General features: G+C 48.5%; 1 long non-coding RNA gene across 1 annotated transcript in view; it reads left to right on the top strand.

Moving 5' to 3' along the window:
• The window catches only part of LOC138498619 (uncharacterized), a 95,921-nt gene extending 70,005 nt beyond the window's left edge, over positions 1 to 25,916 (top strand). Inside the window, exon 3 of the long non-coding RNA XR_011278785.1 lies at positions 25,630 to 25,916. This is a non-coding gene — a long non-coding RNA (uncharacterized lncRNA). The remainder of the gene's footprint in view (positions 1 to 25,629) is intronic.
• Positions 25,917 to 27,385: the final 1,469 nt, after the last annotated feature.

Below are 27,385 nucleotides of genomic sequence, written 5' to 3'. Positions count from 1 at the left end.
TATGAATAACGTCCTCAGAACACCCCCATTTTGTGAATTTTCGAACATTTCAGGACAATTATCATTTAATTATTCAACATATTAACATTACAAATATTATACTTTCATCTTGTACTCTGCACACAATGCTATGTTTCTCCATTAGTAGCTCAGTATACTAGATAGAATCCCATAATACAATGCTATTTACATCAATGCATCGTTCAAAGCACTAATAACGGTATGATATTTATTGCAATATCCTTGACACTTTTTTCGCAACATTATAATAAAAATCCCTAGTACACAAATTCCATGAAAAGTACATACACATGTGATGTCATCAGTGATTTCATCAATGACATTTGCGATGTCATCTTTGATGTCCTGGGTGTTAGTCTTAGCAGTGCACGGTGGTGGTGTGAGTTATTTTTCATAACTTACCATAACTTACGATTTTCAGGGGTCTTTCGGCTGTACTTAGAACCATAACGTCCCTTAAACAAACTTTTTTTAATATCACGCAAACAATATTCAAACATGGCGTGCAAAAACCAACTTCTCACAGATGGCTTTACACAGAATGTTGCAAAGTAAGAATTTATGTTCGTTCACAGTGAAGGTCAGCTGCTTCCATTTTTTTCTCGGGCCCCGGAGAGGCTCACGAAGCGGACTATAAGGTTGTATTGTGTTTTGACCTTGACAGACAGAGATTGTGATGAAAGCCTTCTCTTGAAGGAGTGTTGCTAAAACGTAAGAGAAGATAAGGATGACATTTCTGAAACGAAACCACTTTTATATATTATATCACTATGCGAAAGATTGTTCGCACACGAGGAGTCGTATTTTGGGACTGCACTACTCGTAGACAATGGAAATTGCAATTGTACTGTAAGTAACCCTTTAGATTATTTTATACCAAATATAATTACAATAGCGTAGCATTAAAGACCGCTCAAGTTGAACTTGTTCGTTGAAAGTGGCATAATGTTTTCTACCGCGCACTATCACTGCCGAATTGATCCCCTGTCGTTTAGAGGGCTCTGAAAAAGGCAGACGACACAGGGTGGGTTAATAGAAATAATGTAACCGGTCTATAGGCGGTCAAGCGCTCTACTCGCTCTGCCACTTCACTGTAGCCTGTCAAGTGGCAAAGCGAGTACAACGCTCGCTTTGACATGCATGCACACCTTGCTAACGCAAGTTCGAATCCCGGCAAGGCCAAACTCAGCCTTTCATCCTTCCGTGGTCGATAAATGAGCACCACACACCGTGGTTAATATTAAGCACCGCTTAGATACCTCACGGTTCTTAGCGCTATATGAATGGGAAAATATTATTATTTTATTATTAACATACTCCGTTGCACTATCTTCGATAGCAAATAGTTTCACGGCCTAATAAATAAAATGATGATTTTTAATGAAGATCGGCTGGTGAGACTAATTTATGTTTTTTAAAACAGGTATGTGGCCCCATTTTGCCTATGTCACGATTTACAGACTCCAGCGGATGTGGTCTTCAACTGACAGGTGCAGGTCCAAATATGCAACTTCATGACCCTCACCATTTTATGGGACAATCGCCAAGGACAAATATGCCCTTACGCAGTAGTAGCGGCTACAAACAACATACCAACCAATAGGGTGGTCTAATGGCTCATTGTTGGAGCAACCTTCCGATTATCAGAGTGACCATTTACTGCTTTTATCATAAACCAACAGCCTATCTACCGCAAAGGACCAACGCGTGGCTCAAAATAAACTTTTGCTGATCGACAGCAGAGACAATAGCAAATCGCTGAATATTCACTAAACATTTCATGTGAAATAAATGTACTTTACCAATTGTACAATCCTGCTGTTTACTTTTAAACCACAGTTTCATATTCTGAATTGTGGCGCACTGAGTTGTAAGCTGATCTAACACCCTCTGTACCGCAAAGGAACAGCGCGTGCCTCAACATGAACTTTTGCGGATCGACAACAAAGACAAATGCAAATTGCTGAATATTCTCTAAACATTTGATGTCAAATAAATGTACTTTACAAAATTTACAATCTTGCTGTTTGCTTTTAAATCACTGTTTCATATTCCGAATTGTGGCACGCTGTGCCGTGACATAATATGTGTTGTCTTCTGGGTTCTGTGTAAAGTCACTTAGGACTGCAGAGGACTGGGCGCGTTTGATGACGCACCCTGTAACGTCACGGAGAGAGGCGGGGAATATGAATGTTTTGATAATATCAGGTTTAGGGGCGGAAGATATGATTGAGTGTCGCAAAAGCAAGTCAGCCAGGTCAAAAGCGCCAGTCATAGGATTATCACATAATGTCGGCGCACACCAGCCGGATTTATCGTTTATTTAGTGAACAAAAGGTCGGTTGACGCCCATAGGAAATTGTACTATTAGCGGACAAAAGGAGTGGTCTTAAAACACTTTCACCCTGACAACGAACAATACAAACAACGTTCTCAGAACACCCCCATTTTGTGTAATTGCAACCATTTCGGGACACCGCGAGTGTACTTAGAACACATTCAACTAGACAGATTACAATACGGACAGCGTCCTGAGGACACCCCCAGTTTGTGTATTTACGAACAATTAAGTACACCGCAAGTGTTCATAGCTCATTTTTACCTTCCTTGCGAACAAAAATGACACATACTCTGTCCTCTAAACACCCCACCATTTAGTTTATTTACAAAATGTCAGAACAGCCGTGTTCTCCGCGGACAAATCGAATGCAACAAAAACGTCTAGCACATAAAAAAAAAAACATTGAACCTATCTCATACTCCCCCACCCTCCCCAAACACTCTTACACACCAACACACGGCACTAAATACAATTTTTTATCCACGTTTCACTGCGCTGTATGCGGTCGACGGCGAATACAAGATGGCGGGCACCACAGAAAATCTGATGCGCTCCACGCCCCTCGCCGTCCAATCAGCGAACACGTCACATGTCCGCGGACATGACGCAAGGCCATGGGCCAATCGGGGTGCTGTCCGCGGGGCGAACAGGGAAGTCCGTCCGCGAAGCGAACACAGATATCACACATTTTTTTGCCTTACGTTTTGGTCCTTTTATAAAAAACTACTGGATGGATTTACACCAAATTTGCAAAAGCACGCTTTTGGGACCAAGCCCCCGCTCCTGCCGCAAATTTGGTGTAAATTCGTCCAGCGGTTTGGCCTGTGGCCGTGCGCAAAGTTTTTTTCCCATTCAGTCTATGGGAAAATAAAAAGTTTTGGGACCCCCCTATAACTTTGCCCCCCCCCGGGACGAATCCTCTCCAAACTTTGCAAAACAATTCAGAGTGACCCATATATGTTTTTTTGCAAAGTTTGGTGAGGATCCGTCCATTTTTTGGGTGGCTTATAACTTCGCTCCCCCTGGACGAATCCTCACCAAACTTTGCAAAAAAAGTATATGGCCCACTCAGAATTTTTTTGCAAAGTTTGGAGAGGTTTGGTTCAGGGGGGGCAAAGTTATAGGGGGTCCCAAAACTTTTGTTTTTCCTATAGACATAATGGGGAAAAACCTTGCGCACGCCTACAGCCCAAACAGCTGGACGGATTTACACCAAATTTGCGGCAGGAGCGGGGGCTTGGTCCCGAAAGTGTGCTTTTGCAAATTTGGTGTAAATCCGTCTAGTAGTTTTTTTTAAAATGACCAAAATGTAAAGCAAAAAAATTAGTGATATCTCTGTTCACTCCGCGGACGGACTTCCCGGTTCACTCCGCGGACAGTGCCCTGATTGGCCGAGCGGCTTGCTTGATGTCCACGGACATGCGCCGTGTTCGCTGATTGGACGGCGTGGTGCGTGAAGCGCGTCAGATTTTCTGTGGCGCCTGCCATCTTGCATTCGCGGATGACCGCGGACAGCGTGGTGAAACTTGGATTAAAAATTGTATTTAGTGGTGTGTGTTGGTATGTAAGAGTGTTTGGGGAGGGTGGGGGAGTATGAGATAGGTTCACTGTTCTGTTTTTTTTATATGCTAGACACTTTTGTTGTGTTCGATTTGTCTGCGGACAACACAGCTGTTCTGAAATTTTCTATATAAACTAAATGGTGGGGTGTTCTGAGGACAGAGTATGTGTCCGTTTTGTTCGCAAGCAAGCTAAAATTGAGCTAAGAACACTTGCGGTGTCCTTAAATGTTCGTACATAAACAAAATGGGGGTGTCCTGAGGATGCTGTCCGTATTGTACTCTGGCAAGTTGAATGTGTTCTAAGAACACTCGCGGTGTCCTGAAATGCTCTGATTACTTACCAGTAATCTTCATTACTCCTAGTCCTACTCTTCCTCCTCACAGTACTGACGACCCTCCTCACCCTCCCTGCAGGGAAGGTCCCGTGCTCCGGCTTGGTAATATGAAACTGAGTGATGTGGATGTGGGGGTGGAGTTATAGGAATTTAAAGAAATAGAAGAAAGTCCTGTGTCGGAGGCAGGGGCCTCATGAAGTAAGTACTGGGACGAGGAAGAGTGGACGTGGAGGTAATGTTTGCAATTAAACAAAATGCGGGTGTTCTGAGAATGCTCTTCATATTGTTCATTGTCAGGTTGAAAGTGTTCGAAGAACCCCCCTTATGTCCGTTGACATTACAATTTCCTATGGCCCTTACCCGACTTTTTGTCCACTAAATAAACGATAAATCAGACTGCTGTGCGTCGACATTATGTGATAATCCTATCACTTGCCCCATCGACCTGGCTGACCTGCTTTTGCGACACTAAATCATTTCTCCCGCCCCTATGCCTGACATTATCAAAGCATTCATATTCCCGTCTCTCTCCGTGACGGTACAGGGTGCGTAGCCAAACGAGCCCAGTCGTCTCCAGTCCTACGCGACTTTACACAGAACCCGGAAAACAACACAGATCATCTCACAATACAGCGCGCAACAATTCGAAATATGAAACTGTGATTTAAAAGCAAACAGCAAGATTGTACATTTCGTAAAGTACTTTTATTTGGCATCAAATGTTTAGAGAATATTCAGCGATTTGCATTTGTCTTTGCTGTCGATCCGCAAAAGTTCATTTTGAGTCACGCGCTGTTCCTTTGTGGTACACAGGGTGTTGGTTTATGATAAAAGAAGCACTATGGTCCCACTGATAATTGGAGGCTGTTCCAACAACGAGGCATTAGACCACCGTAATGGTTGGTAAGTTGCTTCTAGCCGCTAGTACCGCGTAAGGCCCAGTCGTCTCCAGTCCTATGCGACTTTACACAGAACCTGGAAAACAACACAGATCATCTCACAACACAGCGTGCCACAATTCGGAATATGAAACTGTGATTTAAAAGCAAACAGCAAGATTGTACATTTCGTAAAGTAATTTTATTTGACAGCAAATGTTTAGAGAATATTCAGCGATTTGCATTTGTCTTTGCTGTCGATCCGCAAAAGTTCATCTTGAGTCACGCGCTGTTCCTTTGCGGTACACAGGGTGTTGGTTTATGATAAAAGAAGCACTATGGTCACACTGATAATCGGACGGCTGTTCCAAAAATGAGGCATTAGACCACCATAATGGTTGGTATGTTGCTTCTAGCCACTAATACCGCGTAAGGGCATATTGGTCCTTGGCGATTGTCCCATAAAATGGTGAGGGTCATGAAGTTGTTTAGAAGTAGCTGCACCTGGCAGTTAAAAAATCTGTCGGCCGGGGTCTGAAAATCGTGGCATTCACAGTACGGAAGGACATACCTGTTTTAAAAAACATAAATTAGTCTCACCAGCCGATCTTCATTAAAAATATTCATTTTATTTATTAGGGTGTGAAACTATTTGCTAGCGAGGACAGTGCAACAGAGTATGTTAACTTATTCCCATTAACCCACCCTCTGTCCTCTGCCTTTTTTAGAGCCCTCTAAGCGACAGGGGACCAATTCGGCGGTGATAGTGCGCAGTAGAAAACACTATGCCACATTGAAGGAACAAGTACAACTTAACCGGGCTTTAACGCCACGCTATTGTTATTATATTCTGGTATAAAATAATCTAAAGGGTTACTTACATTATATTGGCATTTTCCATTGTCTAAGCGTAGTGCAGTCCCAAAATACGATTCTGTCTGTGCCAACGATCTTTCTCATAGTGATATAATATATAAAAGTGCTTTTGTTTCAGAAATTTCATCCTTATCGTGTCTTACGTTTTTGCAACACTCCTTCAAAAGAAGTCTTTTAGCACGATCCCTGTCTGTCAAGGTCAAAAAAGAATAGAACCTTATAGTGCGAGTCGTGGGCCTCTCTGGCAATCGAGCAAACAATGGAAGCAGCTGACCTTCACTGTAAACGACCATAAATTCTTAGTTTGCAACATTCTCTGTGCAGCCATCTCTGAGAAATTGCTTTTTACACTCCATCTTTGTATATTGTTTGCATGCTATTAAAACAACTTTGTTAAAGGGACGTTATGGTTCCAAGTAAAACTGAAAAACCCCTGAAATTCACCAGTTATGGTAAGCTAAGCAACCATTACTCGCGCCACCACTGTGCACTGCTAAGACTAACACCCAGGACATCAAAGATGACATCACAAATGTCATTAATGACATCACTGATGACATCACATGTGTATGTACTTTTCATGAAATATGTGTACAAGGGATTCTTATTATAATGTTGCGAAAAAAGTGTCAAGTATCATTGCAATAAATATCATACCCTAATTAGTGCTTTGAACGATGCATTGATATAAATAGCATTCTATTATGGGGTTCTATTTAGTATACTAAGCTACTAATGCAGAAACATAGCATTGTGTGCAGCGTACAAGATGAAGGTATAATATTCGTAATGTTAATATGTTGAATAATGAAATGATAATTGTTTTCTTAATAGATTTTTGTGTACTGTGAAATATGTAATAAGTAGCTAATAAAACCCATGTATTACATAATTGCATTACTATAGAGAAAACAGAAAGAGACAAGAACACATACCAATATACATATACATAGGGTAAATAGCAGCTTTCAAACAGAGAAATCATCATTTATTTGCTTGAAAATAATGCTGTCTTTAAAGCTTGTGTCTTCCCCTATGTATATGTTTCATATGATGTGACTGGACTCTAAGGGAATTACTATAAGAACCTACTTGATACGTCTACAAATAAAATACAATTTTTAGTTTCTGACTGTTACTGAAGAAAACCATGTGGTCTAGATATGTCAGCAAAAGAAAAAAAAGAGTGAGCCAGAAGAACACTCGCGGTGTCCTGAAATGTTCGTACATAAAGAAAATGGGGGTGTTCTGAGGACGTTGTCCGTATTGTTCCCTGGCAAGTTGCATGTGTTATAAGAACACTTGCGGTGTCCTGAAATGTTCGAAAATAAACAAAATGGGGGTGTTCTGAGGACGTTCACCGTATTGTGTGACTGCTTAGCTGTATGCAATGAGGGAATGGCACAGAGAGTGAAGTGGAAATGGTAGAAGGGCTGTCCAAGAGTTACGCGGTCCGCGGACACCGCGGCTGTCCGTGGACAGGGCGTGCTACATCCGGGGTTTTCCAGCAAATCCAGCACGGAAAGAAGACTGTAGGGATCAGCCAATCAGATGTTGAGGTTGTGGATTTGTGTTGAAAGAGACTGTGTGTAGTGAAGATGGCAGAAGTGGAGAAAGACAGGGTGTTGATGCTCGGAGATATGTTTGTGCATGGTTTACAACAGTATGCTCAATGCAGGCATGTTGCAAAGAATTTTGATGTTAAAGGAGTGGAGGTCGTGTGGAGCACTGTGCCTGATTGCAATGTACAGGGAATTGTACAAGTTTGTGAAGATATGGGCATGATCAACAGTCCCCATGTGGTAGTTTTGCACTATGGTGTTTTCCGTTTTGGCTATGTCAGTGCCCCTACTTTGTTGGCAGATTTGGAACACTTGGTTCAAGCAGTAATGAACATCCTTCCAAATGCCAAAGTAATTTTTTCTGGATTACTACCTAGGGCAATATGGGACAATAGTTCAGTTTTTTGTCCTCAGCAAAACAATGCTAGGTGTGTCATCAACCGAGGCATGTGTGCCTTCATGCTTAGAGCTGGTATGTTCTTCTGTAATAATGAGAATATTGATTCCAGTAATGCTGTTTACTTTACAGAAGATGGCATTTCCTTATCTTTTATGGGAAATGCCATGCTGTTTTGGAATGTAAGGGTTGCTTTGGAGAAGGTTATGTGAAGATTTTAGGAGTAAAGTAAGAAAAAAAGAAGAAAAAAAAATACAAAATAACAGGTGTCTGTCAAGCATCTGCAAAAACCCCCCAACCACAAAGGGGAAATGGGGCACACTATTTAAATTTACATTCACCACGCTCAGATTTTTGATATGTCCGCGGACATGGCGGTAGTCCGCGGACATCGAAATCACTAGCTAGGGGTTCAGTATGTTCTACGTTACATGTATTTAAAGTCAGGGATATTATGGTTAAGTTGTGCTACTAAAAACCTATCAAATTCAGTAAAATAACTTTGTTAAAGGGACGTTATGGTTAAGTTGCGCTACTAAAAACCTATGAAATTTAGTGAAAAAACTTTGTTAAAAGGACGTTATGGTTCAAAGTAAAACCGAAAAAACCCCTGAAATTCGGTAGTTATGGTAAGATAAGCAACCATAACTCGCCACCGTGCACTGCTAACACTAACACCCAGGACATCAAAGATGACATCACAAATGTCATTGATGACATCACTGATGACATCACATGTCTGGCTCTCCCTTTTTTCCCTTTACTGACATATCTAGGCCACATAGTTTTCTTCAGTAACAGTCAGGAAGTAAAAATTGAAAAGGTACTATATTTGTAGACTTAGTGTCAAGTCACATCATATGAAACATATACATAGGGGAAGACACAGGCTTGAAAGAGATCAATCCTTTCTGTGCATGAAGATAATCATTAGGGTTATCAGCACTTTCTCATAGTTGTATTTTTATTACTCTGGCTTCCCTGTATATGCTCATATTTGTATACATTATACTCACTCTCCTTTCCTTTGGGTGCAGTCACATCATGTGATACATATACATATGGTAAGTAGCAGCTTTGAAACAGAGCAATAGTTTCTCTGCATAAAACAATCAGTTAGGTTATGAACTCTTTTTGCTACTACTTCTGCTTTTTTGTTTACTTCACTGTCCCTGTATATACTCATATTTGTATGTGTTGTTGTCTCTTTGTGTTTTGTCTGTAATAATTATATATTAAGTGGGTTTTATTATCTACTTATTACATGTTTCACAGTATGCAAAACTCTAATAAGAAAGCAATTATCATTTCACTATTCAACATGGCAAGATTATGAATATGGCACCTTCATCATGTATGCTGCACACACTGCCTATGTTTCTGCATGAGTAGCTTAGTATACTGGATAGAACTTCATAATAGAATGCTATTTATATCAATGCATTGCTTAATGCACTAATTAGCTCATGATATTTATCCCAATGATCCTTGACAGTTTTTGGTCAGCATTATAAGAATCCCTTGTACAGAGTTTTTATGAAAAGTAAATGCACATGTGATGTCATCAGTGATGTCATCAATGGCATTTGTGATGTCATCTTTGATGTCCTGGGTGTTAGTGTTAGCAGTGCACGGTGGCGCGAGTTATGGTTGCTTATCTTACCATAACTGCCGAATTTCAGGGGTTTTTCTGTTTTACTTTGAACCATAACGTCCCTTTAACAAAGTTTTTTCACTGAATTTCATAGGTTTTTAGTAGCGCAACTTAACCACATTGTCCCTTTAACAAAGTTTTTTTACTGATATATAAATATATATATATAATATATATATATATATATTAATATATATTGCATGGCCACGGTAGTGGCCATGTAGTTATGGTTAAGTTGGTGTTTCCATAGGAAGATGTAACGCTCACCTGATTCTCGCAGAGGCGCCGGTCTTGACTGGGCGACTACCGTATCTTCAAAGGTGATGTGTAGCACCCGGTTGGCTCTTTGGGCTGGACCTCTGTGCACTGTATGCCTGACGTGTAGAGTAAGATGTCTGCAGATAGAAAATATGGGGTTAATGAACTGGGGTTATTGGGGTGTCCCTATCTCTTTCCTCTTCTCCTCTCCTGTAGACCCCCAAAGGTTAACGCTCTCACCTTAGGTAAGTGAATGCCGAGCTCTCCATCTGCCTCAGGGCAGGGTGCTGTAACCAGTTTCTTCACTGGATAGGTAGCGCAGGCCTCTTGACTTCAGAGGACTGCTGTCCGTCGTTTACTGCACGAACGGTAAGTTTCGAGTCATTCAAATGTCTTTAAAGTCTTTAGTAATGATGTCTCTTGTTTTGCAGGGTTCCGGCGATGGCGGATGACGGGCTGAAGTGAGTTGAAGATGGAGCCCGTGTGATGAATAGAAGCGCCTGGAAGCACGTAAGTAAGCGCTTGTTGCCTGCTTCACTATGCGCTCTAACTGTCTTTTTATTTTGCAGGTACGAGTTCGGAGCGGCTGCAGGGTGCCGGAATACCCACTGGATTAGATGTGGAAAGGAGTAATGGCACGTGAGTATTAAAGTTCCCCAATGTCTTTAAACGCACCTTGTTTTGTCTTTCAGATGCGGGATGCAGCGCCGAAGGCCTCCGGAGCATGCGAAGAGTTGGTAAACTTTTGTCTTTCAGATGCCGGAATGCTAACCTGTTCTTTCTTGTCTTTATAGGTGTTGCTGAAGACTGGATTCAGGATGGTAAGCCTTTGCCTTTCAGATGCCGGAATGCTAACCTGTTCTTTCTTGTCTTTATAGGTGTTGCTGAAGACTGGATTCAGGATGGTAAGCCTTTTTCCTTAGGCCCAGGACCGGATGCAGAAGACACGATGAGCGTTCTGCTGCAGAGGTTGCAGAATAACGCAAAGCAAGATTCATCCACCGGGTGTGGTTTAAATAGCCTCCTGTAGTGCTTAGGTGTCTCCTTCCACAGCCACGCCCAAGTAAGAAAAGAGTTCCTGGTAAGAAAAGAGTTCCTGCCTTCCAGAAGAGTTCCAGTGTTCTGAATCTAGGGAGTGGCTCCAGCCCCACCCAACAGGAAAAGTAGTTCCAAACAGAAGAGGATCAGAGGCTCAACTGGCAGGCAAGTAAGCAGCATGGTCTGCTGAAGGTAAGTCCACCCAAGCATTATGAGCCCGGCGCTTCCAGCGCTGGGACTGGGCATATTTATGAGCCTGGTGCCACTGGCGCCAGGACTGGGTCCAAAAGGTCCCAATTGGGACTGGTTGGCACTCGGAACCTGGGTTATGGATCTGCTTCCAAGGGGGTTGGGAAAACCCTGACCTTTTGGAAGCAGAGATCATGACAGTACCCCCCCTCAAGGCCCCTCCCAAACCGGGCTTCTCCGGGGGTTTTGGCTTGTCAGGAAATGTTCGGTGAAATCTTTTGATTAGGCGAGGAGCGTGGACATATTCAGCAGGTTCCCAGGATCTCTCTTGGGGGCCGTAGCCTTTCCAGTCAATTAGGTAGAATAGTTTAGATTTGGAGATCTTGGAGTCCAGAATGCTTTTGACTTCAAACTCGAGTTCTCCATCCACTAGGATAGGTTTTGGAGATTTGGTTAGTCGGGTTTGAGGTTGCACGGGTTTTAATAGAGAGACGTGGAAGACCGGATGTATCTTCATGTGCGGGGGCAAGTCCAACTTGACCGCTACTGGGTTTACTATGGTAGTGATGGAATAGGGACCAAGGTATCTTGGGTTGAATGTGCGTGGCCCTTTTAGAGATAGATATTTGGTGGATAACCAGACTTGATCCCCTACTTGATAGTGAGGGGCTTCCTTCCGATGTTGATCTGCTCCTTTCTTGTATTGTTCTTTAGCCCTTTGAAGGTGAGAAACAGCTTCCTTAAAGGCTTGGGTGATTGTAGAATGCAGGTAGTCTACTGCTGGTGTTTCAAGATCTTGGAGGGGATCCAACTCCGAGGTTCGAGGGTGACTGCCGTACAAAAGAAAAAATGGGGTTTTCCCAGTTCCCGAATGGACAGAGTTATTGTAGGCATACTCGGCTATCCAAAGGATATCTTTCCAAGTTTTTTCAGTTTGTTGCAGCATGCAGCGTAAATACTGTTCCAGAGTTTGATTGGTCCTCTCGGTTTGTCCGTCGGTCTGAGGGTGGTGACTGGTCGATAGTCTGACATCAATTTGAGCCGACCGACAGCAACTTCTCCAAAAATGAGAAATAAATTGACTACCTCGATCCGAAATTAGAACCGAAGGAAAACCGTGCAGTCGAACGATGTTTTCGAGAAATTCTCGGGCCAGAGTTGCTGCTGTTGGCAAGCCTTTGAGCGGAATGAAATGCGCCATCTTGGAGAATAAGTCCACGATTACTAGAATCGTATTGTATCCGGAGCATGGAGGTAGATCGGTGATGAAGTCCATAGAAAGCGTATGCCAAGGGCGAGGTGGGATGTCAATAGGGCGTAAGAGGCCTGCTGGTCTTTCCTTTTGACTCTTGTTTTGGGCGCATACTCCACAGGACATTATAAAGTCTCTGATATCTTTTTTCCAAGACGGCCACCAGAAGTAGCGCTTGATCTTTTCTGAGGTCTTGGCTATACCGGGATGACCTTCCATTAAAGAGTCGTGATAACAAGAGATTACTTTTTTCTGTAAATCTGTGCTGGGTAGGTATAATCGTTCTTGGAAATACAATAAGTTGTCCTTTACTGCAAAGTCCTTTCCCTGCAGATGCCAATTCTGTATGTCTGCTGGAGTTACAAGTTGCCTGGCTTTATCCTTAACTTCCTCTATGGATTCTGTGGCGATTACACCCAGAATTCTTTGTTCGGGAATGATTGGTACAGGTTTAGGGTTGACCAAGTGTTCTTCCACTCCCATCCGAGAAAGGGCATCGGCTTTACCGTTCTTTGTACCAGGTCGATAGGTAATTATGAAGTCAAACTCGGCAAAGAATAATGCCCAACGGAGTTGTCTAGAGGATTGGGCTTTTGCGGTCTTCAAATATTGCAGGTTTCGGTGATCCGTAATCACAGTAACGGTGTGTCGGGCCCCCAGCAGATAATGCCGCCAAGCCTTAAAGGCAGACTTGATAGCCAGAAGTTCCTTGTCAGTAATCGTGTAATTGATTTCAGGAGGCGAGAATTTGCGGGGCCAAAATGCCACGGGATGCAACTGATTGGTTACCGGGTCCTTTTGTGATAGAACTGCCCCCATGGCAAGGCTTGAAGCATCAGTTTCCACGATGTAGGGGAGTTCGGGGCGAGGGTGTTTTAAGATTGGTGCAGAGATAAATTTAGTCTTCAAATCCTGGAAAGCTTGTTCCGCCTCGGTAGACCATTCAAAACGTTTGTTTTTCTTTAACAAGGCAGTGATGGGCTGGACTATTCGAGAGAATTCGGGGATAAACCTGCGGTAAAAGTTAGCGAAGCCTAACATGCTTTGCACACCTTTTACGGAGGATGGTGATGGCCATTTGAGAACTGCATCGACCTTCTTTGAATCCATACGCACTCCGCCAGGTGATAATATGAATCCCAAGAATTCAACTTCAGTCACGTTGAAAACACATTTTTCCAACTTAGCGAAAAGTTTGTGTTGACGCAATCTTTCGAGGACCATTTTCACGTGTTTCCGATGTTCAGATGCCAATGAAGAATAAACGAGGATGTCGTCAATGTAAACAACAACACATACATCTATGAGCTCTCTGAGGACATCGTTCATAAAATATTGAAAGGCGTCCGGGGCATTGCAAAGTCCGAAGGGCATGACCTGATATTCAAATAGCCCATACTTGGTGCGGAAGGCCGTCTTCCATTCATCGCCCTCTTTTACTCGTACCAAGTGGTAAGCTCCTCTAAGATCCAGCTTTGTATATATGCATGCTTTTCTGACTTGGTCCAGGAGTTCAGGGATCAAAGGTAACGGATATCTATTCTTAACGGTGATCTGGTTCAGGGAGCGATAATCGATACAAGTTCTAAGGTCTCGTTCCTTTTTTGGAACGAAGAACAAAGCTGAAGAAGCAGGGGACTTGGAAGGACGAATAAACCCATTTGCCAGGTATTGATCCAGGTATTGTCGAAGGTGAAGGTTCTCAGGCTCGGTGAGGGCATAAATTCTACTACAAGGAGGAGTAGATCCAGGTATCAGGTCTATCTGGCAGTCATAAGACCTATGAGGAGGTAGAGAGTTAGCCTGATCCTTCCGGAAAACATCTTGGTATTCTAGGTATTCGGGAGGTAACTGGGGAGTCTCTGAAGAAATTGCGGCCAGTGCAACACCAGGTGGAGGGTGACAAGTAGAGACACATTCTGGAAACTGGACCGTTCTTGCTCGCCAATCGATCAGAGGATTGTGTTTCTCTAACCAAGGTATTCCTAGAATAATCTGAAACTGAGGGGCCTTGATCACATCGAACACGATCTTCTCATGGTGTCCATCTTGGCTTACTAGCGTCACCTCTTGAGTGGTATGCGTTACTGGCCCGGAGGCTATCTCCGTACCATCCACCGTAGTAATGACGTCCTTTACAGCCTTGGGACAAAGAGTTAGATTCATCTTCAAAACCATTTCATGATCCACATAATTGCCGATGGCACCGCTGTCGACGTAAGCTTCAATTGCATGTAATCGATCCGGATTATCAGGGCTAATGAGGACCATAGGTATCACGAAATGCGAGGTCACGGAACTGGTTTTCACGCTCGGCAAGAGGACCTCTATTCTTGTCGGGCGAGGTTGTTTCCCTGCTCAGAGTTTGTAACTTTGGTAACTGCAGCTCCTACTGCCTTCTTGGCAGGTTTCACCTGACAGTCTCGAAGAAAGTGCCCTGAGTTTCCGCAATATAGGCATAATTGCAACTGTTTCCTCCTTTCCCGCTCCCTTTGTGTTAGAGGACCTTTCAGACCCCCTATTTGCATGGGTTCCCCGGAGTCTACTCCTTTGGAAGGAGTTGGCGGTTTGGAAAATACTCGAGCATCAAACTTGGAACGATCGGCCTTCCTGTTCTGCAGCCTGTGATCTATTTGAACGACCAAGTCTATATAATCCGAACAGTCTTGTGGGGGATTCACTACTTGGGCTAAAACGTCTTTGAGCTCTCCACGTAGACCTCTATAAAACAGCGTAATCCTTTTGTCCTCAGGCCATTGAGTTTCCACTATTAGTCTATTGAAAGATGCAATATAAGCCAAAAGGTCTTGATTACCCTGTCGCAACGAAAGAAGCTCATTGTCCAAGGCCTGCCCCTGTGAATGTCTTGCGAACAGTTTTTTCATACTAAGCTGAAAGGCTTGAAAATCATGGAGAACCGGATCATCTTGATTAACTAGAGGGATCGACCAGTCTGCCGCATTGCCACTAAGGTACGAAAGTACAAAAGCTACTTTTGCTTGATCAGTTGGAAAGGCTGCTGGCCGGCATAAGAAGTGCAACCGGCACTGATTGATAAATACTGCAAACCTCTTTGGGTCACCAGAAAATCGTTCGGGCGGAGCCAGAGGTACATTCCCAGGTAGGTTGATCTGCACTGGATTCATAGAGGATGTTGAAGGAAGATTTGCCCCTGATGCGGGTAACGGGGTCTGTCCGGCTTGTGACTGTAGCACTTGTCTAGCAAGATTGTCTGTTCTCTCCTTGGAAATAATTAGTTCCCTTCTTAGAGCATTCGTTTCCTGACGAGCTGCATGCACTTCTGCCCTTAGTTCCCCAAGTAACCGGGCTAGGGGGTCAGTATCCGAGGTTTCCATAGCGCCTGGGCGAGAGTTTTGCGGTAGGCTTTGCGTTCTGTAACGCTCACCTGATTCTCGCAGAGGCGCCGGTCTTGACTGGGCGACTACCGTATCTTCAAAGGTGATGTGTAGCACCCGGTTGGCTCTTTGGGCTGGACCTCTGTGCACTGTATGCCTGACGTGTAGAGTAAGATGTCTGCAGATAGAAAATATGGGGTTAATGAACTGGGGTTATTGGGGTGTCCCTATCTCTTTCCTCTTCTCCTCTCCTGTAGACCCCCAAAGGTTAACGCTCTCACCTTAGGTAAGTGAATGCCGAGCTCTCCATCTGCCTCAGGGCAGGGTGCTGTAACCAGTTTCTTCACTGGATAGGTAGCGCAGGCCTCTTGACTTCAGAGGACTGCTGTCCGTCGTTTACTGCACGAACGGTAAGTTTCGAGTCATTCAAATGTCTTTAAAGTCTTTAGTAATGATGTCTCTTGTTTTGCAGGGTTCCGGCGATGGCGGATGACGGGCTGAAGTGAGTTGAAGATGGAGCCCGTGTGATGAATAGAAGCGCCTGGAAGCACGTAAGTAAGCGCTTGTTGCCTGCTTCACTATGCGCTCTAACTGTCTTTTTATTTTGCAGGTACGAGTTCGGAGCGGCTGCAGGGTGCCGGAATACCCACTGGATTAGATGTGGAAAGGAGTAATGGCACGTGAGTATTAAAGTTCCCCAATGTCTTTAAACGCACCTTGTTTTGTCTTTCAGATGCGGGATGCAGCGCCGAAGGCCTCCGGAGCGTGCGAAGAGTTGGTAAACTTTTGTCTTTCAGATGCCGGAATGCTAACCTGTTCTTTCTTGTCTTTATAGGTGTTGCTGAAGACTGGATTCAGGATGGTAAGCCTTTGCCTTTCAGATGCCGGAATGCTAACCTGTTCTTTCTTGTCTTTATAGGTGTTGCTGAAGACTGGATTCAGGATGGTAAGCCTTTTTCCTTAGGCCCAGGACCGGATGCAGAAGACACGATGAGCGTTCTGCTGCAGAGGTTGCAGAATAACGCAAAGCAAGATTCATCCACCGGGTGTGGTTTAAATAGCCTCCTGTAGTGCTTAGGTGTCTCCTTCCACAGCCACGCCCAAGTAAGAAAAGAGTTCCTGGTAAGAAAAGAGTTCCTGCCTTCCAGAAGAGTTCCAGTGTTCTGAATCTAGGGAGTGGCTCCAGCCCCACCCAACAGGAAAAGTAGTTCCAAACAGAAGAGGATCAGAGGCTCAACTGGCAGGCAAGTAAGCAGCATGGTCTGCTGAAGGTAAGTCCACCCAAGCATTATGAGCCCGGCGCTTCCAGCGCTGGGACTGGGCATATTTATGAGCCTGGTGCCACTGGCGCCAGGACTGGGTCCAAAAGGTCCCAATTGGGACTGGTTGGCACTCGGAACCTGGGTTATGGATCTGCTTCCAAGGGGGTTGGGAAAACCCTGACCTTTTGGAAGCAGAGATCATGACAGAAGAGTACTTTTTGGGTATCTTATAACTTCGCTCCCCCTGGACGAATCCTCACCAAACTTTGCAAAAAAAAGTATATGGCCCACTCTGAATTTTGCAAAGTTTGGTGAGGTTTGGTCCAGGGGGGACAAAGTAATAGGGTGGGTCCCAACATTTTTTTCCCATAGACTGAATGGGAAAAAAACTTTGCTCGCGCCTACATCTCAAACCGATGGACAGATTTTCACCAAATTTGGACCCGGAGCAGCGGCTTGGTCCCGAAAGCGTGCTTTTGCAAATTTGGTGAACATCCGTCCAGTAGTATTGTTTTTAAATGACCAAAAAGTATTTCTGAAAAAATTAGTGATATCTCTGTTCGCTTTGCTGACACACTTCCCTGTTCGCTCCACGGACAGGACGGGGATTGGGCAAGCGGCTTGCGTGATGTCCTCGGACATCTGACGTGCTTTTCTATTGGCTGCCATGGAGCGTGCAGTGCGTCTATTTTCAGAGAAGCCTGCCATCTTTGTTTATCGCATCAGAGACTTTGTTAATAGGCAGTAATGTTTCAAGGCGGTGAAGCACAGGCCCTCGTGTATCTCTCCTCTTCCCCCCAACCCCCGCTCATGGCCTGTGTCTCCCCTGTTCCCCCCACCCCTTGCTGATGCTCCATGTGTTCCTCCCATTCCCCCCACCCCCGCTCATGCCCTGTGTCTCCCTCCTTTTCCCCCACCCCACGCTCATGCTCCGTTTCTACTTCCCTTTCCACCGCTCATGTCCCGTGTCTCCCTCCTTCCCCCTCACCCCCCGCTCATGCCCCGTGTCTCTCTCCCCTTACCCCCACCCCCCTCTCATGCCCTGTGTGTCTCTCCCCTTCCCCCCACCCCCCGCTCATGGCCCGTGTCTCTCTCGTGTTCCCCCCCAGACCCCGCTCATGCCCCGTGTCTCCCTTGTTACCCCCCACCCCCCGCTCATGCCCCATGTCTCCCTTGTGTTACCACCCACCCCCCGCTCATGCCCCGTGTCTCCCTTGTGTTAACCCCCACCCCCTGCTCATGCCCCGTGTTTCCCTTGTGTTACCCCCCACCCCCACTCATGCCCCGTGTCTCCCTTGTGTTACCCCCCACCCCCACTCATGCCCCATGTCTCCCTCGTGTTACTCCCCCACCCCCCGCTCATGCCCCGTGTCTCCCTTGTGTTACCCCCGCCCCCCGCTCATGCCCTGTGTCTCCCTTGTGTTACCCCCCACCCCACCACTCATGCCCCGTGTTACCCCACCCCCTCGCTCATGCCCCATGTCTCCCCTGTTCCACCCCACCCCCCCTCTCATGCCCCGTGTCTCCCTCATATACCCCCCACCCCCCGTTCATTCCCCATGTGTCTCCTGTTGCCCCCACCCTCTGCTCATGTCCCGTGTCTCCCTCGTGTTCCCCCCACCCCGCTCATGCCCTGTGTTTCCCTCGTGTTACCCCCACCCCTGCTCATGCCCCGTATTACCCCCCCTAGCCCCCCTCATGCCCTGTGTCTCCCTCCTTCACCCCCACCCCCACTCATGCCCCGTGTCCCCCTCCTACCCCCCACCCCCGCTCATGCCCCGTGTCCCCCTCCTTTTCCCCCACCCCCCTGCTCATGCGCCGTGTCTCCCCTGTTCCCCCCTGCCCTGCTCATGCCCCGTGTCTCCCTCCTTTCCCCCCCACCCCCGCTCATGCCCCGTGTCCTTCTCCTGTTCCCCCCATCCCCCGCTCATGCCCTGTGTTTCCCTTGTGTTATCCCCCACCCCCACTCATGCCCGTGTCTCCCTTGTGTTACCCCCACCCGCCGCTCATGCCCCGTGTCTCCCTTGTGTTATGCCCCACCCCCCGCTCATGCCCCGTGTCTCCCCTGTTCCCTCACCCCCCGCTCATGCCCCGTGTCTCCCCTGTTCCCCCACCCTGCTCATGCCCCGTGTCTCCCTCCCTTCCCCCACCCCTGCTCATGCCCCGTGTCTCCCTCCTTCCCCCCCACCCCCGCTCATACCCCGTGTCTCTCTCCACTTCCCCCACTCCCCACTCATGCCCCGTGTGTCTCTCCCCTTCCCCCCACTCCCCGCTCATGCCCCATGTCTATCCCCTTGCCCCACCCCTCGCTCATGCCCCGTGTATCTCTCCCCTTCCCCCACCCCCTGCTCATGCCCCGTGTCTCTCTCCCCTTCCCCCGCTCATGCCTGTGTCTCCCCTGTTCTCCCCCACCCTCCGCTCATGCCCCGTGTCTCCCTCGTGTTCCCCCCACACCTCCTGCTCATGCCCCGTGTCTGCCCTGTTCCCCCCACCCCCCTACTCATGCCACATGTGGGGGGAACAGGGAGACAAGGGGCATGAGCGGGGCATGAGGGGGAAAAGGAGAGAGACACGGGGCATGAGCGGGGGGTGGGGTAGAACAGGGGAGACACGGGCATTGAACGGGGGGTGGCGGGAACAGGGGAGACAAAGGGCATGAGCGGGGGGTGGGGGAAACAGGAGAGAGACACAGGGCATGAGCGGGTGTGGGGGGAAAGGAGGGAGACACAGGGCATGAGCGGGGGGTGGGGGGAAGGAGGGAGACACAGGGCATGAGCGGGGGGTGGGGGAACACGGGAGACATGGGTCATGAGTGGGGGGAGAGGGAACAGTGGAGACACGGGGCATGGGTGGGGGGTAACACAGGAGACACGGGGCAGGAGCGGGGGGTGAGGGGTACCACAAGTAACACAAGGGAGACACGGGCATGAGCAGGGGTGGGGGTAACACAAAGGAGACACAGGGCATGCGCGGGGGTGGGGGGTAACAGGGGAGACACAGAGCATGAGCAGTGGGCGGTGGGTAACACAAGGGAGACATGAGGCGTGGGGTGGGGGTAACACAAGGGAAACACAGGGCATGAGCGGGGGTAACACAAGGGAGACACGGGGCATGAGCGGGGGGTGAGGGGGAACAGGGCGTGAGCGGGGGGTGGGGAAACAGGAGAAGGACAGGGGGCATGAGCGGAGGGTGGGGGCAACAGGGGAGACACGGGGAATGAGCAGGGGTGGGGGAAAGGAAGGAGACACGGGGCATGAGCAGGGGGTGGGGTGGAATAGGGGAGACAAGGGGCATGAGCGAGGGGTGGGGAGAACAGGGAAAACACGGGCATGAGCAGGGGGTGAGGGGAACAGGGGAGACACACAGAGCATGAGCGGAGGGTGGGGGAGAAAAGGAGGGAGACATGGGGCATGAGCAGGGGGTGGGGTGGAACAGGGGAGACAGGGCATGAGCAGGGGGTGGGGGGACCAGGCAAAACACGGGGCATGATCAGGGGGTGGGGGGAACGGGAGGGAGATACAGGGCATGAGTGGGGGGTGGGGGGGAACAGCGCAGACACGGGGCATGAGAGGGGGGTGGGGGGAAAAGGATGGAGACATGGGGCATGAGCAGGCGGTGAGGGGGAAAGGAGGGAGACACGGGGCATGAGCGGGGGTGGGTGAACAGGGGAGACACGGGGCATGAGCAGGGGTGTGGGGGCAACAGGGGAGACACAGGGCATGAGCGGGGGGTGGGGGGTAACACAGGAGACACGGGGCATGAGCGGGGGTGGGGGGTTAAACCAGGGAGACACAGGGCATGAGCAGGGGGTGGGGGTAACACAAGGGAGACACACGGGCATGAGCAGGGGTGGGGGGTAACACAAAGGAGACACAGGGCATGAGAGGGGGGTGGGGGGTAACAGGGGAGACACAGGGCATGAGCGGCGGGTGGGGGGTAACACAAGGGAGACACGGGGCATGAGCGGGGGTTGGCGGGTAACACAAGGGAGACATGGGGCATGAGCGCGGTGGATGGGGGTAACACAAGAGAGACACAGGACATGAGTGCGGGGGGTGGGGGGGGAAAAGGGCACACACTGGGCATGAGCGGAGGGTGAGGGAACAGGGCACACACGGTGCATGAGCGAGGGTGGGGGTTAACAGGGGAGACACAGGGCATGAGCGGGGGGTGTGGGGGAACAGGGCACACACGGGGCATGAGCAGGGGGTGGGGGGAAAGGAGGGAGACAAGGGGCATGAGCGGGGGGTGGGGGGAACAGGGGAGACACGGGGCATGAGCGGGGGTGGGGGAAAGGAGGGGGACACGGGGCATGAGCAGGGGGTGGGGGGAAAGGAGGGGGAAACGGGGCATGAGCAGGGGTGGGGGGAACACGGGAGACATGTGGCATTAGCCGGGGGGTGGGGGAACAGGCAAAACACGGGGCACGAGCAGGGGGTGGGGGGAACGGGAGGGAGACACGGGGCATGAGTCGGGGGTGGGGGGAACCGGGCAGACACGGGGCATGAGTGGGGGGGTGGGGGGAAAGGATGGAGACACAGGGATGCCCCGTGTCTCCCCTGTTTTCCCCACCCCCGCTCATGTCCCGTGTCTCCCTCGTGTACCCCCCACCCTCCACTCATGCCCCGTGTCTCCCTTGTGTTACCTCCCACCCCCTACTCATGCCCCGTGTCTCCCTTGTGTTACCCCCCCACCCCCTGCTCATGCCCTGTGTCTCCCCTGTTACCCCCCACCCCCTGCTCATGCCCTGTGTCCCCTGTTAGCCCCAATCCCCCACTCATGCCCCGTGTCTCCCTTGTTTTACCCCCACCCCCCGCTCATGCCCCGTGTCTCCCTTGTGTTACCTCCCACCCCCTACTCATGCCCCGTGTCTCCCTTGTGTTACCCCCCCACCCCCCGCTCATGCCCTGTGTCTCCCCTGTTACCCCCCACCCCCTGCTCATGACCTGTGTCTCCTTTGTGTTACCCCCCACCCCCGCTCATGCCCGTGTCTCCCTTGTGTTCCCCCCACCCCCGCTCATGCCCTGTTCCCCCCCACCGCCCACTCCTGCCCTGTCTGCCCTATTCCCCCCCACCCCCCGCTCATGCCCTGTCTCCCCTGTTAGCCCCAACCCCCCACTCATGCCCCGTGTCTCCCTTGTGTTACCCCCACCCCCCGCTCATGCCCCGTGTCTCCCTTGTGTTACCCCCCACCTCATGCTCATGCCCTGGGTCTCCCTTGTGTTACCCCCCCACCCCCCGCTCATGCCCTGTGTCTCCCCTGTTACCCCCCACCCCCCGCTCATGCCCTGTGTCTCCTTTGTGTTACCCCCCACCCCCGCTCATGCCTGTGTCTCCCTTGTGTTACCCCCCACCCCCCACTCATGCCCCATGTCCCCCCGCTCATGCCCCATGTCCCCTCCTTGCCCAATGTGTGCCCTGTTCCCCCCAATCCCCGCTCATGCCCCGTGTCTCCCTTGTGTTACACCCCACCCCCCGCTCATGCCCCGTGTCTCCCCTGTTCCACCCCACCCCCCGCTCATGCGCAGTGTCTCCGTTGTGTTACCCCCCACCCCCGGCTCATGCCCCATGTCTCCCTTGTGTTACCCCCACTGCCCGCTCATGCCCCGTGTCTCCCCTGTTGCCCCCACACCCCGCTCATGCCCTGTGTCTCCCCTGTTCCCCCCACCCCCCTGCTCATGCCCTGTGTCTCCCCTGTTCCCCCTCCCGCTCAAGCCCTGTGTCTCCCCTGTTCCCCCACCCCCACTCATGCCCTGTGTCTCCCTCCTTTCCCCCCAACCCCCGCTCATGCCCCGTGTCTCAGACCTTTTTCCCCCACCCCTCTCTCATGCCCTGTGTCTGCGCTGTGTCCCCCCACCCCCTGCTCATGCCCCGTGTTTTGCCTTTTCCCCCACCCCCTGCTCATGCCCCATGTTTTGCTTGTTCCCGCCACCCCCTGCTCATGCCCCGTGTCTCCCCTGTTCCACCCCACCCCCCGCTCATTCCCCGTGTCTCTCTCCTTTTCCCCCCCACCCTCCGCTCATGCTCCATGCCTCCCCTGTTCCCCCCACCCCCTGCTCATGCCCCGTGTTTTCCCTGTTCTCCCCACACCTTGCTCATGCCCCATGTCTCCCCTGTTTCCCCCACCCCTGCTCATGCCCCCTGTCTCCCTCCTTTCCCCCCACCCCTGCTCATGCCCCGTGTCTCCCCTGTTGCCCCCACCTTCCGCTCATGCCCCGTGTCTTCCCTGTTGCCCCCACCCCCCTGCTCATGCCCCGTGTCTCCCTCATGTTCCCCCCACTCCCGCTCATGCCCCGTGTTTTCCCTGTTCCGCCATCCCTGCTCATGCCCCGTGTCTCCCCTGTTCCACTCCCCACTCATTCCCCGTGTCCCCCTCCTTTCCTCGCACCCCTGCTCATGCCCCGTGTCTCCTCTGTTGCCCCCACCCCCGCTCATGCCCCGTGTCTCCCCTGTTCCCCCCCCACCCCCTGCTCATGCCCCGTGTCTCTCTCGTGGTCCCCCCACCCCCGCTCATGCCCCGTGTTTCCTTCCTTTTGCCCCCTGCTCATGCCCCGTGTCTCTCTCGTGGTCCCCCCACCCCTGCTCATGCCCCGTGTCTACCTCCATTCCCCCCCACCCCCTGCTCATGCCCCGTGTGCCCTGTTCCCCCCACCCCTCGCTCATGCCCACGTGTCTCCCCAGTTCCCGCCCTGTTGTGTTCCCTTTATACACCCCGCGTTCCCTTTCCGTGGTGGCCATCTTGGTAAAAGATTTTCCTTCCTACATCAGTACGCCGCAGGCGTCCCGGTGTAGGAAGGAAAATCTTTTTTTTTTTACCACCAGGGGTTCCCACTTTGAGAACCTAAGATGCTAGTGGTCTTCATCTATTGAAAAGGATGTTATGGTGACATTGCACTAATAAAAACCTATGAAATTCAATTAAAAAACTTTGTTAAAGGGACGTTATGGTTCGAAGTAAAACCTAAAAACCCTTGAAATTCGCCAGTTATGGTAAGCTAAGCAACCATAACTTGCGCCACCACCGTGCACTGCTAAGACTAACACCCACAACATCAAAGATGACATCACAAATGTCATTGATCATATTTTCCTACCACTTATCTCCCTTTGAATGTTAACGTTGCAGTGAAATAACCTAGCAGTTCATTTGTGTCCATATTACACATTGTGGACTTATGTCAGGTGGTGGTAAATCTTCCTCCTTTCCCCCTTATACTCTCTCCCACACCTCCTTGAATACCAAGGAGATGTTGACCCCTTAATCTGCCATCATGTTTACCTCTTTTGTATTCACTGCTACCTCTGCTATGTGAACTTCATCATCACTCTCATCATCTCCCCCTACTACGTTCAGGGGCGCCGAGTACGCGGGTGCTCCGGGGCACGGGCATCCGCCGGCAGAATGAAGTTGGGGCTGAGCCCCCCCCCGGGCCATAGAGAAGAGACGCAGTACAGGTGGCCCTTTGTTCAATCCATACTGTGTCTCTCTCTGGCCCGGGTAAAAGCCAGGAAAAAAACAATTTGTAGAAATCGAGGGACAGATGCAAAGCAAGAGGCTCTTGTCTGCACATGTCCCTCAATGTCTAAAAATCGTTTTGGGTTGGGTATACCTCTACTTCTGTGCACCGCTGAGGTATATCCAACCCAAAACGATTTTTTTGGAAATGGCACAGATGTATTTGTATTTGTACATCTGTGTACCCCTCTTGCATTGCATCTGTGCCTCCATGCGTTTTGGGTTGGGTATACTTCTAAATCTGTGCGCCATAGGGTGCATAGATGTAGAGGTACACCCAACCCAAAAGATTTTTTGAAACTGAGGGACAGAGTTTCTAAAAATCGTTTTGGGTTGGGTGTACTTCTACATCTAACCCAAAACGATTTTTAGGAATGGAGGCACAGATGCAAAGCAAGAGGCTCTTGCTTTGTAATTGTACCTCAATTTCTAAAAATCGTGGTGAAATAAAAAAGGTCTTAACCAAGTGTGCCTTCAATTGGTATGTCCTTTCATCTGCTTCTTGCACTGAATTCCTGTTAAAAACAAACATTTGTACTGCCTTCTAGGAACAGATAGCATGCATACATTTTGGTGAATAGAGTTTCATTTTAGGATGTAAAAGAGCTAATGAGGCCACATGGGATGACACAAAAATGAGGATTTCTTTTTAAATATTATGATTCAAATGAGGGGAATGTGAGAGTGCAAAAGGAAGTGAGTATTGGGACATGTGGGCATAGTAAATAACACAAATGCGGAGCATGTTATACTGAAAATATTGGGCATAGAGATCGAATCCTGGGCATATGGTATGCAAGTGAAGGATATGGTGTGAAATAGAGGTGTATTGCGATGTACATGATAGAGGAGGGGCCAGTAATGGTGAAACCTAGTATTATATTGGCAAAACTCCTTTCAGTTAGGGTTTTGAGAATGGTCGTCTTACTAGTTGTGATAAATGTATTATTGAACAAGGTGTATTCTGTTTTATCAAGCGTGGAATATGATGTCTGATTATTGATACACTTTTATGATCCTGAATATATAGAGTGCAATTGTAGCTGGGTTTATGCATAAGTAGTAAGCATGTGTGGGTTGACTGCAGGAGAAGCAAAGCTTGACAAATCCATGTTTTTTTTCTTTTGTGTAGGCACTGGAGAGGCATTTGCCAGGCCCTCTGGTACTTGATCTACTTGCCAGCTGTCTCCAAATTATGACCAAGTAGCAGAGTTCCATCATTGGCTGTGTTGTCAGGAAATGCTCAGGTACTCCAATACTGCAGGCATTTCTATTCTATTCCATTACATCTCACTGATAGTCCAGCTACCATTATCATCACTCTATGATACTATGAAGCAGTCCCATGCTGCCCACTCCTTGTGTTGCGGAGGGGATCCTGCCGACACTACTCCAGGACCTCCATCATGAAGTGGGTGGTAGGACCCAAGCCCTTGAGGTACCCTCATACATGCACCAGGGTCCTGACAGGGGACTTCAGTACAGGCCATACCAGTTTTTGGAGACACCTTAAGAAATGGGTGTTTCCCGAGTGAACAACCCTCTTGATAGCTTTATTAGAGTCTACAGATGCCCACACTGCCCTTAGGAGTAGTCAATGTTTTAAATCTCCATCAGTATGACTTTAGTGGACAGCACTAGGTGACCTCTGGTGTATCCAAGCACTCTATGAACATTAGATCAACCAAAAGAACCCTTTAACTATGAGTTTATTTGGTCATCAAAATTCGCACTTCCCAATAGATATTATCTAATGGTAATTTGCTAGTGCTAAGTAAGAAATGGTGTGTGGGTATGTGTGTGGGCGAGAGGCTTTTTATGCCTGGCTAGTAACTTGCAACTTGAAGTTCTTTCCCCTGGTTTATTAATACAATAATCTTCATCTCGGTGAGCGAAAGACATTTTTTACCTTATGAAAAAATGGAGATAGTAAATATACATTAGTTTTCAGGTCCACTCCTTCCCATAGAAAAACCTTTATGCACACAACTATCTATAGGTGGTGCATTGTTCCGTTAAGATATCTTGCTTATTTTCCTCTGGGACCAATACCCTTACCTAACTTCATTAGAGAGCTTTGAGATGATATTGTATTGTATTGTATTTTGCTTTATAAAGCCTGAAACCAAGGCTTGAAGACATTGGGGTACTTAGGAGCAGGACTGCCGAAGATCCCCTAACTGAGAGATTTAAACATTAAGGAATGTCTTTAAGGCCTTAGAAAAATGGAGGTGGTGAGACAGCTCTCGAAGTTGAGGTGGGAGAGCATACCACATCTTCACAGTCAAAACAGGATGGCATGGTTGGTCGTATTGAAAGCCATGGAGAGGTCAAGTAAAATGAAAACTCTGACCGCACCGTGGTACTGGAGCATGGCCATGACATCAAGAACAGAAATCATCACAGATTCCATTCATCTAAGAAGTCTAAAGCATGCCTTGAGATTTTGACTCAAGGGAACATGAAAGTTGAGGGGCAACAATGGATTCCATAAGCTTAATCAATTATTAAACAAGCACTCGAAATAGGGTACTGTTTAAAAAAAAATCAGCTAATTTTTCGAGTCCCAAAAGCATTACACTTACATGCAGTGTACCCCAACTGGCAATGCCAGAGCTGCCTGTCGAGGGATGTTGGAACTATTTTACTTGTTTTCTCTTGAATTGGGAACTTCTTTTTGATGTTGGTGGTTGTACGCCACCCTGCAGCTGTACCTTCTGTTTAGAAAACATCTCAATCTCCCATCCTAGTTGTGTTGCTCTGCCTTTTGAGGGCTACTACAACCTGGTTATTATAGATGGGTATATTAGGGGCAGTGATGGCTTACTGGAATGCAACTGGAAGGCTTAAACCTCCTTCTTACTCGAATTTAGTATATGCAGTACATG

The sequence above is a fragment of the Ambystoma mexicanum genome, chromosome 5q, assembly GCF_040938575.1.
Source record: "Ambystoma mexicanum isolate Mex_15411 chromosome 5q, UKY_AmexF1_1, whole genome shotgun sequence".
Classification (NCBI taxonomy): domain Eukaryota; kingdom Metazoa; phylum Chordata; class Amphibia; order Caudata; family Ambystomatidae; genus Ambystoma; species Ambystoma mexicanum.
This window is presented reverse-complemented; position numbering and strand designations above follow the sequence as displayed.